The sequence below is a fragment of the Artibeus jamaicensis genome, unplaced genomic scaffold (assembly GCF_021234435.1).
Source record: "Artibeus jamaicensis isolate MK-2021 breed Jamaican fruit bat unplaced genomic scaffold, CSHL_Jam_final scaffold_625, whole genome shotgun sequence".
NCBI classification, from domain to species: domain Eukaryota; kingdom Metazoa; phylum Chordata; class Mammalia; order Chiroptera; family Phyllostomidae; genus Artibeus; species Artibeus jamaicensis.
This window is the reverse complement of record NW_026522051.1, coordinates 1,536,465-1,550,162: the sequence shown is the minus strand read 5'-3', so window position 1 is coordinate 1,550,162 and position 13,698 is coordinate 1,536,465. Positions and strand designations below refer to the sequence as shown.

At 47.5% G+C, this 13,698-nt stretch overlaps 1 long non-coding RNA gene across 1 annotated transcript; it reads right to left on the bottom strand.

Annotated features, from left to right (window-relative positions):
• Positions 1 to 327: 327 nt before the first annotated feature.
• Positions 328 to 5,887, bottom strand: LOC119065383 (uncharacterized). The gene is made up of 2 exons (XR_005085585.2): positions 5,783 to 5,887; positions 328 to 4,414 (listed from the first exon to the last, which is right to left on the bottom strand). It is a non-coding gene; the product is annotated as an uncharacterized LOC119065383 (long non-coding RNA).
• Between the last annotated feature and the right edge of the window lie 7,811 nt (positions 5,888 to 13,698).

The window sequence follows — 13,698 nt, the reverse complement described above, 5'->3', positions numbered from 1 at the left end:
TACAATCATCTACTTTTACGGGAACCTCTGTTAGGGAAGATTCATCATTAAACGGGGTTCTGTAATATTGGCCAAATACACATAGGTACAATCGAATAGTCAGTGTAAGACTTTAAGAAGTTATCAGCCCTGGCTGGCCTAGCTAGCTCAGTGGATTGAGCGCGGGCTGCAAACCAAAGGGCTGCCAGTTCCATTCCCAGTCAGGACACATGTCTGGGTTGTGAGCTAGGTCCCCAGTGGGGGGCACACGTAAGATGAAATCACACATTGATATTGCTGTCTCTCTCGTCCTCCCTCTCCCTAAAAATAACTAAATAAAGTCCTTAAAAAAAGTTACCACATAGGTGTATGGGGAAGTGAGAACCAGGACATAAGTGACGGTGGATGGAACCTCGAAGATCATCTAAAGTAATCACCTCCACACGAGGAATTTGAAGTAGAGATTCCAATTACATGACCTTGGCTGACCAGCTCACTGTAAACTTAATAGTAAAGTCATAGTTCTAAACTTTTTTTTTTTATCAAAGCAAATCTCAGCTACTTTTTTTCCCCTTCCCCTTCTTCCTACCATTATTCCCCTCCTGCCTGTTCCATGTTTCCATCTCTGGTTCTATTTTGTTCGTTAGTTTATTTTGTTCATCAGATTCCTCTTATAGGTGAGATCATATGGTATTTGTTTTTCACCAACTGACTTCACTTAGCATAATCTCCAGTTCCATCCACGCTGTTGCAAAATTTCTTTTGCTGCGTAATATTCCATTGTGCAGATGAACCACAGTTTTTGATCCACTCATTTACTGATGGGCACTTGGGCTGGTTCCAGCACTTGGCAGTTGTAAAGAACACTGCTGCGAACATAGGGGTGCATAAGTTCTTTCGAATTGGTGCTTTGGGATTGTTAGGGTATATTCCCAGCAGTGGAATGACTGGTTCAAAAGGCAGTTCCATTTTTAGTTTTTCAAGGAAATTCCTTAACTTTTTCACAGTGGCTGCACCATTCTGCATTGCCACCAACAGTGCACTGGGGTTCATCAAAAAGAAAAGGGAACCAACCAATGATGCATCGGACAAAGGTTTGATCTCCAAAATATATAAAGAACTCATGACTCATCACCAGGAAGACAAACAACCCAATTAAAAAATGGGCAAAGGATCTGAACAGACACTTCTGCAAGGAGGACATCCAGAGGGCCCACAGACATATGAAAGGATGCGCAACATCACTAGCCATCAGAGAGATGCAAATTAAAACCACAGTGAGATATTACCTCACACCTGTCAGAGTGGCCATCGTTAATAAATCAACAAACAAGTGCAGTTCTAAACTCTCGATGTATCTCTTCCCTCTTGAAAATGCTGCCGTAGAACCCATCCAGGGGTTGTGTTTCTGCGTGGGAAATGCTTTCACATCGGTTGGTCCGTGGGCCATTGAAACCCTTATTCTGGAAAACTTACCTTGCTCGGCTTTCCCAGGGTGGTATCCGCAGGCGCAGGTGATGATACAAGTGACGGGGTTCTATTGCATCAGTTTTGCACGAGGCAGCTGTAGCCCACGTGTGAGAGGAGCACGAGCCAGTGCAGGAGACCTGGGGCGCCGTGGTATGAGGACCATATGCACTGGCTTCTCCAGGACAGCCCTGATGGCTTTTAAAATCATAAAATACATCCAAGAGACTTTTGATATATGGATTCACAAATCCACAGTAATTGTTCGTTTCTGCGAAGGAAATTATTGGTTCAGAATGGCTGCCATGAGTTTATTGGGCCACTTTGCAGAGCTGACCTTAGAGTTAAATTCCTGCTCTCTTCCAGGTCTCAGGGAGTTGGACAGTGAGGTTGGCCGGGCTCCCGATGTGCTCTGAAATTGAGGAGTTAACTACTTTGTGTTTTCTCACCTGCTCTGTGTAAATATGGTCTTTACCAAATCGTTGTAATTTTTACTCAGGATTTTTAAAAAGCATACTCAAGAATAAACTGAATTCCCGAGTTTAAGAGTTCTTCTACTTGGACTCCCTACTCCTTTCTTTAAAATAGAGCCATTTTTATCAGTGTCAGAGAAGAAGAATTCCTTAAAACACGGTTTGTGTTGCATTTAAAATAAGGAGTTTTCCTCAAATTTTTCACTTCTGCATAATTCTGCTGACTGAATTATAGCAATTGCAGGTAGTAAATCTTTGTACTCACTAAGAGCACAGCTGGTTTCCAAGTCAGATGATAAAAATCTGACTGGAATTCCTAGAACCAGTTTCATTGCTGGATTGGCATTTGAATCGAAGAGTAAAAACTCGGCTGTAAACCTCTCCTGCTCTTTGTCTGGGTTTGGCAGCGCGGAGCTCCCAAGGAGCGTTATCTCCCTACTCAGCAACTTCCTCTTCCTAGGCACTGGCAGAGAGCAACTCCAGTTATTCTGACCCAGGCCATTCCCCGTGACCTTTACAAATGATGTTTTGGGTTTTGTATTTCTAAGGAGCCAAGTCAGCATTTCAAAAGGCCCTGAAAGGTATAACTCAGGCTGCCAGACAAGACCTGGGGCCCTCTGGACCAGGGTAATTATACCCTCACAACACAGATCTACCCCAGGCCTGACTTGAACCACCCTCTGGAGGGATGGAGCAGGACACTGATTTTCAGTCTGCCGTCACCTCAATGTCGGGCCACTTTTGCAAGCTCCTAATCCCAAACAGCTGTCTTAAAAACGCACCATCATCCCTATGCAATTGATGAAACAACTGAATATAGCTACGTACATGGACAGAGCTCCGTAAGAGGTCAGTAGGACCTGCCTTTTGTCTCTAAGAAGCTTCTAGTCTACTTGAAGGACTAAGATTGACACTCTTAAAACAAATGTCTTATTAATGAGAGGACAGAATACATGGTAGGAACACTGAATATGGACGCATCCTCCAGAAGTCCCCAGATTTTCCAACACTTTTAATTGTAAATATTCTGTCCAGTTGGTTTGCAATCTAAGACTGTACCTAGGACCTGCCAGGTCTTCCAGTTTGCTGTTAGCCTTGGGGAATAACACACACAACCAAAACAACAACAAAACCTCTGTTAGACAATATGTCCAGATTTTGAGTTTAAAAAAAATGTAGTCACCAGAGCAAGAGTAAATTGGAAAATGGGGAAGTTTTTGCATGTCACTGATTTAAAACAGTGGGCCCACTGGGATTTATCAGTGAAGGAAAAACAAAAAACAAACTTCAAGCATTGGGAAAGTTAACTTTAAGCACATGCCTTTCTGACAAAGGACTGATAGTATCTCCTTAGGTGCAGCGTAGCGTAGTTGTAAGGCCTCACTGCCATGATTCAAGGCTGAACCAAGGGGCAGTAGTTACCGCCCAAGCCAGAACGACATGGAAATGGAGCAGATGGGTGTGAACGCAAGGATAACTCAACGTGGATGCCTGTTCCAAGTCACGCGTAAGAGAGGTCTTGCCTAGCCAAATGGCTCTGGGAGCCTAAAGCAGAGCCGTAACGAAGCGATGAGACTTGACAGGGAGCACATTTCTCGGTGAGGGTAGCGGGCCTCAGGGATAAGTCCCTAGGCCCCGGGTTCACACGAGGAGTGAAATAACCGTGCGGTGTACAGCATCACCCTGCTGGAGGGAGGAGGAGGATAAAAGGAGGGATGGCGGTTAGCAGGGCCATTTTGTAAGCTGCTCTTTCAGTCGTCGGGTAGCACTGCTTTGTGTATACAGTACGCTCCAGCATGAGTTGTACCCAACCTCCAGAAGCTCTGTCTACAGCAGAGCCTTCATTTAGGTCAAAACCCTGCAGAACTGTCCGTCTTCTCTTGGTCTTAGCCAAGCAAAAACCAGGCAAAAAGACGCAAACAAACTTGAAAGTGCACAGCCATGTAAATGGCTTGCCGTCTGGTAGAATTATAATTACACTCGCTTACACCTGGCTTTTATAACTGCGAAGGAGTTGAATCAACCACATTGAGTCATTTTCAGTATTTTAGCTCGTTTTTCTCCTGTGCACTTTCCTCAGAAACTACCAGTAGACGTGGCTCCGTGTCTCTTAGGTCCAGAAACATCTGCAGCCTTCTGGTCTGAGCTTTCCCTTCGCTACCACTGAGCTGCTGCGGGAGCTCAGCTGGGGGAGCACTGTAGAGCTAGTGACCAGCTGCGCCCCGCGCTGTGCGGGAGATGGGCCCTTCCCTGGGATGACAGGTGAGAGTCCCAGTAGCTGTGAGGTGGGCTGAAAATCTCCAGACTCCGGGAGATGCCGAAGCCCTGCAGAGAGGCAGCTGTCCTGTTGCCAGAGTCCTCTCTGTTCCCGTGGCTCTTGCCACGTTAGAAGTCAGCTAAAAATCTTCTGAGCCAGACTCAGATGGCAGACTGTTTGTGGTCCTTTGTGTCGCCTGTGGCACAGGCCCAGGCTGGACGTTGCTCTGGACAAATTTCTAGGCAAACGATGGGTTTTATGTTAGCCGGCCCAGCCCGTCTTATGGGTGATCAGCACTCACTTTTCAAATCTGCTTTTAAGAAAAGATCTGAAGACGGTTGCTCTAGAATGAAAGTTTGTGTCCTTCCCAAATTCATATGCTGAAACCCACCCCATAGGATGGTATGAGGGGGTGGGTGGGGCCTTTGGCAAGTGTTCAGGTCACGAGGGTGGAGCCCTCTGAATGAGATTTGTGCTCTTACGAGAGACCTTACAAAGCTCACCTGTCCCTTTCACCATGTGAGGGCACAGGGCAGACAGTCCTCTGCCAGCACTGTGAACTTGTACTTCCCAGCCTCCAGAACTGGAAGAAATAAATTTCTGTTTTCTCCCAAGTCACCCAGTCTACAGCGTTCCGTAACAGTGGTCCCATTAGACCAAGACCACAGCTCCTTACATCTTGGGGAAACTTCAAGGCAGCAGGTTACTTCTCCCTGGCGTGCCTACATTTTCATGTAATGGACTATTTTAAAGTGATGTACTTCACTGTGCAGAGTGGAAGTCTTAACCCCTAGCTAAGGGAATTCCAAGCATCAGAGAGCAGGTGCGAGGAGGGGTTGGGAAGCTGAGACGGTGCCCAACTGTGCAAGTTGACAAGTGAGTCTCTGCAGGCTCACCCGCGCCCTCTCCTCTTTTTGAGAAAGATGACCCCAGCCTGTCCCCCCCACCCTGACCCTGGTTTCCCATCACTAGTGGGACATGTCGTTAGGGAAGTGAAACCAAGTTGCCATGGTAGACACACCATTTATTTAGGGTTGCACAGGAAACCCTTCCGTAACTCAGTGTCTTAGATCAGAGAGCACTTCTGTTTGCTGCTGATGCTGTGGGTCAGTCAGGTGGTCTAGGCTCCGCTGGAAGTCCTGCTGACCTCATTGGTGATCTCTGCTGGGTGTCCCGGGGCTGGGCGGTCTGAGACAGTCCCGCCCACACCCTGGCAGTTGGTGATGCCTGTCACCTGGGGCTTTGTCTCCATTTGGACTCGTCCTCCAGAGAGCTAGCTTGAATTTCTACTCATGGAGGTCCCAGGATCCCGTGATGACCGGCCTGAAAGCTGCACGGCTTCTTGAGACCCAGGCTCAGCAGTCATGCATCGATCACTGCTACTGCATCCCACCGCTCAAAGCAGGTCACAAGACCAGCCCAGATTCAAGTGGTGGCGAAATGGACACTACATCTTGTTCTGAAAGTGCCAGAAAGTCCCGTTGCAATGGAACACTTACGTAGGAATGAGAGGAATGGTCATGCTGTCTTTGCAAACAATTTACCACAGTCTGAGCCCTCTTTGCTACAACAATTCACGTACACCCCACATGCAAAATGCACTCACCTGCTCCCTCCAAAATCTCGTCATGGTTTTGAGTCCAGGACCTCATCACCTGATCAAGTCCAGATGTGAGCGAGGCTCCCCAGCCTCTCCAATGTGGCTCCTCTCCATACCTGTGAACAGAAATGAAAGGCTACCTGTCCTCACCGCACCTCAACACAGAGTGGGGAGACGGCGCAGACTGAATCAGCAGATGCCCCCTTTTAAACACGAGGAGCACAAGGCAAACCGAAGGCCTTCTGAGGACTGGCCCGGGCTGTGTTGGCGGGTCTCCCTCCTCTGGGCACAAAGTGTCACTGGGGCCCCGTTCTGCTCCCTGGGGCGCCCTAGGTCACTGTTCCCTGCTATTCTTGGCTCCACGCTTTGCAATATCTTTCCTTTTCCCTTAGAAAAGACCCGTGTTTGCCTCTGAGTAGCTCCCCGCATCTGCTTCCTGACCACAGCAACGTGGAGGTCCGCAGGCCTCTGTTCTTTTTGGAAAGACTCAGTTCAGACCGGTGGTGCCTTTGTCGACTTCGTAGGCTCTCTTTCCATCTTAGTGGGACTCACTCAGAACTACAAAGTCACATTGCAATTTTTTTAATGGAAACCACACTTGACTTTGTATGTCAGGGAGCTATGGCCAGTGTCCCCACTATGGACTGAACTGTGGCCCTCGCCAAACATATGCCAAAATAGGATACAACCCTAAGCTCCAATGTGACTGTGTTTGGAGATACAGGGCTTATAAGCAGGTAACTAAGGTTAAATGAGGTCATAAGGGGAGGACCCTAATTCAGTAGAATCAGTGTTCTCATAAGAGACAATAAAGATCTCTCCCCCGCCTTTGCTCTCCCCGTCTCTCCCCTCCATATGAGGACACAGCAAGAATATGGCCATCTACAAGCCAGGAAGAGAACTCTCACCAGAAACCAAATCAGCTGGAACATTGACCTTGGTTTTCCAGGTAAACTGCTGTTGTTTCAGCTTTCTGGCCTGCGGTATTTTATTACTTTATTACGTGGTCTGAGCTGACTAATACACATTCTGATGACAAGCAGTGGATGCTACTATAACCAATCCCATCCCAGAAGCTCCAAAAGTCTTGACTTATTCAAGCATTTGAAGTCTCAACTCCAAAGTCTCATCAAAAATCAGTTAAATAAGGTACAGTCTTACATGAAGCTGTACACCCAAAAAGCATGAATTGCACTCTGTATAAATCATGCTTCAAATAAGGCTTTGAGGAAAAAATACTGACTTAAAACAACTATTTTATTTTATTATCATTCTGTGGGTCAGTAATTTGGACTCAGACCACATGGGCCATTCTTCAGCTATTCTATACACAGAATCAGAAGCAAATGAAATGCTTGCTGTTTTAAGGATTAAGTTTAGGGGTGCTTTCTGGGTAGCACGGACAATCAATATGGCAGAGTGTCTAGGCACAGGAGCCTCTGCATGTTCCATAAGGCCAGGACATTCGAGCTGACCACGAGGGAGGCGAACTACCCTCAGAAAGATCAGCAGAAGCTCCGTCCCATCTAAGGAGACCCATGCTGTGTCCAAATGATGCCTCGCCCACCCGATCGGGCCTTCCGCCTGGGGACGGTTTTGGAGCAGATTTCCTAGAGTTTCGGGTCAAGCTGCTCTGCCTTCCCAGAATTGCCCTTCCACGCCTCAGGGTCTAGTTCTTGGTCATTAACTGTCCAGGTTGGCACCCTCTATGCTGTATATGATACCCCTGGTCCCTGGTACTCAATTCATGCAGATTACATCTGCAGCATCCCTTGGACCAGACTGTGGAGCCCCTCCAGGTCTGGCTGACTCTTGACCGCTTTGGTACCTCTCTCCGGGCCCCCAGGGATATCGGGCTCAGCTCCCTTACCACTCCAGGACCACGGAGAGAAGGCAACATGTAGTCTTTTATGGCAGATACACCAGGCAACTTCTCTAGCACAATGCTGGGTAGAGGGTCTCTCTGAGGACTGTCACCTTTTGGCTTCTAACCTGGAAAAAAGACACAGTTCTTCTTGTTCTCGGGATATGAAAAACCTACACTCATGCCAGCATTCAGCCGGCAGACGGGACAGAAGTCAAGTGCAAGAGCCCCTTTCGGGGACTCACCGGCATCTAGCCCTCTTGCTTTGCTTTAGAGAAGTCTCTTGTCTCCCAGCCAGGGGAATTTTTATTTTACGTGGGCAGGAAAAAAAATTGGCTCAAATTGATCAAATATTCTTCCAAATCTTTTTTGTCTGAAGCCGAAGCTCAGCTTTTTAAACTCAAAAGCCAAGAATTTGTCTCTTTTGTTCTCTGGTTCTGCTGTGACAGCCCTCCCTGGAGGCAGGGAATGACTCATGGTCTAGCTGCCCTACTGGGGGAGGGTTGGGGTAACAGGAAATCACAGGGAAAAACACATTTGTTAATACATCAAAATATTATCCTGCTACACTAGGATTTCTATCCTTTCTTATTCCTTGTTCAATGGAGACCAACTGGCTCTCTCCTTTCTTACAAAGCCTTCTGTGTTTGATAAGGTTCTCTGGGATGTAGGAGAGAGAAGTCAACCCATTCTTGCCCACCGTCTCCCTGGCAACAGTGGGAGTGAAATGCAGGTGCAGGGAGGAGGAGTGGGAAGCACTGGAGGCTGAGATGGAACTGTGACTATGTTTGAAGAAGGCACCCAAAACCCGAATGTCCACCAAAACCCTCCTTTCTCTGGCTCCTGCTCTTCTCCGCCTGTTGGCTGTGTTCACTCTGTGACTTTCTCTGGCCCCCCTGTAGATGGGGCCTAAATTTGAACTCCTCCTGCTACCTGCTGAGACTGCAGTCAGTTGCTGGGATATCTGAGTTCTCAGGGAAGGGCTCCTGATCCCACTGCAGCTGAGGGAAGGACCAAATCCCATTTTGCAAAAAGGCTGCGGCACGCCCACTATCAATGGAGGGGAGAAAAATTCTTGGAAAAGTAGAGACTGGGCAGATAACCCCTAGATGTGTAATTTCCTGCTCCCCGGTTGCAAGGGATTTAGTTCACCTTTAGTAAACTATCTGTACCTATCAGGTCTGCGTTATCACACTGCCTGTTTTATAGCTATTTATAGGTGTGTCTCACTTCCAATCAACCACCAGCAGCGTGTGGCCGAGGACTCAGTCTCCCTCTGCACAAAGGCAGATGCGTGTGCCACGCACAAGACAGGAAGGACCAAGTAAATTGATGAATGGGAACAAAGGATTTAGTTGGGTCAATAATCGCAAGGGAAGAAATAGAAGGAATTTATCTGCTGGGTGTCATTTGGAGAAAATATCCAGATACTCTCTCTCCTGGGCCACACTTCTTCAGGAGGAGAAAGAGTTAAGCCGCTTTGCACTGTGTTTGCTGACTCCTGACGTGAACTAAAGCACCACAATTTTGGCTTTTCCATTTTAGCTGACATAGTTTAAGTTGATGAGTATTTTGATTTGTGCCAGTCTCGGGCAGTTTTAAATGCTAGATCCCTGCAGGAGTCAAGAAGTCCAGTCATAATCATAACAATCTGCTTGTCAGTCAAAAGCACCCGAAGATTGCTTAGGTGCAAAGAAAGCATTTTGCCCTGAAAGGGAACAGGGCAATTGAAATCACCTACTTCTCAAGGCATTGAAGTCAAAACTGTTACCACCTTCCTGGTGTGAAAACCCAGGTCTCGGGCACCCCCTTGGTCGGACTTCACTATGTCCTCGGGCTATGCAGCCGAAGCATGAGTCAGTCTGACGTTCAGAAAAAATTAGACTAAAGGGAAAGCGGGGCGACCAAGGTTGATTTCCGCCTCATTATGCGCAGGTCACTGTTTCGGCAAGGAATGTCTAATGAATTCCTCTCCATCTCTGCAGTCCAAGCGCCTTGGGATCGGCTTGCCGAGCCACCTGAACTCTGTGCAATTACACAAGATCTGGGCAGAAGAAAATGATTTGAGTTGATTTTTTCCTGGACAGACCAGGCAAATACTATTTGATAGAACTGACCTCAAGGTGAGACCAGAGGAACTGTTTGCATTACAGAGGCAAAATTTAAAAATTCTCATCGTGTTGGGTTCATTAGCAAAAGGGAGAAAGCCAGAAAGCAGTGTGGGAGGAAGACAAGGAAGAAAAGGGAAAAAGGAACAGCCTGGGGAGAAATGCATTTCCAAACTGGAGGCAGCCCAGCGTTATTCATCGCTGGATATGCTGATGTCAGGACCTTCTTTTTTCAATGTTAGTGTGACCTACACAATTCCAGCTGCTCAACAAATTTGCTCGGCCCCGTCACCCCTCCAGAGGACAGTTAGAAAACCGACCTGGGATGCCCCTTCTCATCGCATTGCATCCACAGCAGCTCTTCCCTGGGACGGAACTGGTTAAATAAAAAGTTACTGTAACAGAAAGAACACCTTTCACCCCTGAGGAATCCCATATACCCCATGCTGATATCAAAGAGCCTCTTCGTGGGAAAGAGCAGCGTGGAAAGCAGAGGGGAACAAAAATCTGGAGTGCGGAGCCCGCTGGGAGCTTCAGACAAATATGAAACAATGACTTCATGCAGTGGATAAATTTCTCACATTCTTCCACCAGTTTTATTAGCTGAACGCTCACGTATCTGTCCCGTTGTACGCACACCACGCCTGCCCAAAGAAGAGCCTGAGTGGGTATTAAAATACACATCCGGGGGAAATGGCATCAAATGCTGCCCTTTTGTCCCCCGTCTGCCAGTGTTGGCCATTCAACTGAAAACTTGTTTGTGACTGTACTTTGTGTCACTGATGAGGAAAAGATGAGTTTGAAGGTAAAAAGTCTTCAGCAATTACAGAGCAGGGGGACATTTACTGTCCTATCTCCGTCCGCTGTCCCAGGTTGCCCCACGAAGTCCGGCTTTCCAGGCGCAACGCAGGGTATCCCAGACCCATCCCTTGGGCTCTGTCTCATGCTTCTCTCCTAAGAGAATCCTTCTTTGCCCTGAAGCCATTTCTATTCATTGTCTCACCAGATGGGGCACACAGATGCCCTCGCCCCCTCCTGCGCCGTTCCCTTCTTCTGTCTGAGCACTGCCTTGCTAGCCCTCCACCAAACTCTTGGGGGCTGCTCTGGCCTCTGCCGGGTCTCTCATCTGGATTCCCCTCAACTGGCACTCGGCCCAGAGGGCCTCGCTCTCATATCTCTCCGAGTTCATTAGTCCCCAAGGCCGCGTGGGAGGGCAGGAAGGAGACAGGCGTTGGAATCAGATAGGCCTGTTTGGAATCAGATAGGCTGTGATAATTGAACCTCTCGGGGGTTGCGTTTTCTCGTGTGTAAACTGGGAATCCTGTTGTCCAGCTCCCACAGTTCCTGGGAACATCAAATAAAGTCACAGGACAAAGTGCCTGGTCCCCTGCACCACCAAGGAAGTCGGAGCCTCGTCTTATCCATTCCCCTCTTTATCTCTGGCACCTAGAAGAGTCCCTAATACCGAGTAGGTGCTCCATTAATGCTTATTAAACGAATTAATGAATATTCACTGTTCTACTTTTCCCTCCTAGCCTGTGATTTTTGCAGGACAAGGTTTATGCACGTTTTTTCTCCGTATACTGAGTGTTGAGGCGCTTTGATGAGTGTTTTCCCGTGAGTCCTTGGTCTCCGTACGATTACATAGCTGTCAACGACACATAAAGATCCATTTACCGTGGCAGTTAGCCCTCTCGCCCATGATCTTCAATGCCGTTCCCCACTGATGGAAGTGGTAAAAGTAATAATCACCCTGGGAAATGAATGAGGGAGCTAGAGAAATGTTTATCACTGTTTAACTTTTTCTACCTGCTCAACATACTGAGAAATACACCATAAAACTCAAAAATAAAGTACAAGCCACCGACAACAAAGGTTTGAAGAAGGAAAGGAGGGAGTAAGAGAAGGAGCGGGGAGGGAAGAAGATGGAGGGAAAGAGGGAAAAAAGGAGAAAAACAGAAGGAAAAAAGCCACGAACGCGTTGCTGTGGCCTCCGGGCTGCGTGTCTCACGTCTGTTCCCAGGCCTGTGATCCCCCCGGGAACAGCGCTCAGAGGAATTCTGCAATCCCAAAAGGGGTGGTGGAATCTAAAGCCCAGAAATGTCACATCAGAGACCGTGCCAAGCCAGCATGCATCAGCCCCTGCTCTGTGTGTCTTTCAAAAGAAGAGCCTATACCTCGGGTCCTGCAAGATCCCTTCTAACCCGGGGATTGGCTCCTCCACGATTGTTTAAATCAGCGTGGACCGGGGCATCACACCCCGAGAGACAAAAGTGTGGAGCAGTCGGGGCAGGTCCTCCCCTGGCGTAATGGGAACCACGTGCACCACTGTGGGTTTCTAGTGCTCTGCTGAGGTGGGTGTGCGTTGCTTTGAAGAGAAGGAAGCCATTTTCAACCACATTTCTCCTGATTTATGCCTGAGCCACAGAAGGTCCAGACAGGTTGGAAAAGATTTGGTAACTAGAGAAGTGACAGGGGGTGAGAAAGTATACTTTGTAAAAGCCTGCAAACTTGACTCTCACTTTAAATTCTTGCCTTGGGCAATGTGTGTATTTCAGAGCTTAAATCATGTTAGTAGTTTAAGTCAGATTGAGGGTGAAAGACTACACAGCTCTATGAATTAGGACTGGATTGTTTTGGTAAAAACATTTTCCAAGTTGGCCAAACATAAATCAGCCCTAACAAGGCACCTGTGATTACAAGCAGGCAAGCGGGTCTAATGCCTTTTACTGCGTATCCACCCATTCTTATTTCCCTGCTACCCGCTTTTTTTTTCCAACCAGAAAAGCAGAAAGCAATGCGGATTTTTTTTAATGTGCTGCACCCGGCCCCAAAAGAAGAGAGTCCAGAGTGAGACAAGTCCAGAGCACAGGACACCGATGACCACATGGGTCTTAGCAAGGAGACCGGGCACAGGCGGAGCCTGATGGAGGGCCCGCGGAGCTTCTCACCAGGCAGCGGGGCGCTGACGTCCTCCATCTAAGGGTGAAAGTTCAAGAGCCCGGCACCCGCTGTCGCCTGGCACTGCGCACTTCCACCCCAGGGGCCTCCACGACCACACAGTGTGCCTCTTCTTCCCTGCTCTGACTCTGACCGACAGGTCTTCTGGTTCAGGGAAGTCTGGCTGCCTGTCTTTTCAGGTGACGCTGTGTGTCCACGGAAAATCTCCATGGTTGTTTTCTTGTTAAACCTCGAGTTTTGGCGTTAGTGTATTTCTTTAGGATTGTGTTACTATTCTTTATTGCTCCTGTGAAAAATGTTCTCACCTTAGAAATCACTGTTGTATTTCCATCAGTAAATGCTGTTCTTCGAATCCCATCAGAAACAGAGCAATGATACTGGGAAAAAAAAGACACCGAGGTTCTGTTGCCCTTTTGCAGACCTTCTAAATGAATGGTCAAGCAGGTGTGAACTTTTCGACCACCGAATTCAGCTATTGGGAAGAAGCTCTCTGTGTGGCCGTATCTGGTCTTATCGATTTTTAAAACTTGATTTAAATGGTGGGGCCTGATGTCCTCGCCACTCATAAACATTTTTATGAATAAAACCTTTTATTGTTTGTCACTCATTACAGGTGACTCCCTTTTTCTGTTGACTGACGCTGTTTTGATATTCCCTATCAACTTCTGCCCACGTCAGCTACTGAGTTCTAAGATCTGATGGAAGACAAGTATTCTTTCTGTGAGCATCACGTGACCAAGGCATTGCTGACTGGTTGAAATTTCTCGGGTTCTCCTGGGTCTCGTCACCAGTCAGAAAATAGACTGTTGCCTTATCTTCAGGAAGTTAATTTGGTCTGCATGATATATTTTATTCGGTGCATCAAAGCTTCCCTTTATTTTAGTAGGTACATGACGAAGTCCAATTTGTCAGACTCTGGAGCCGAAATCCTCCACAAATGTCTGTTGAAAATGATCACAACTTAGAACCAAGCTTGCACGAACAAGGTA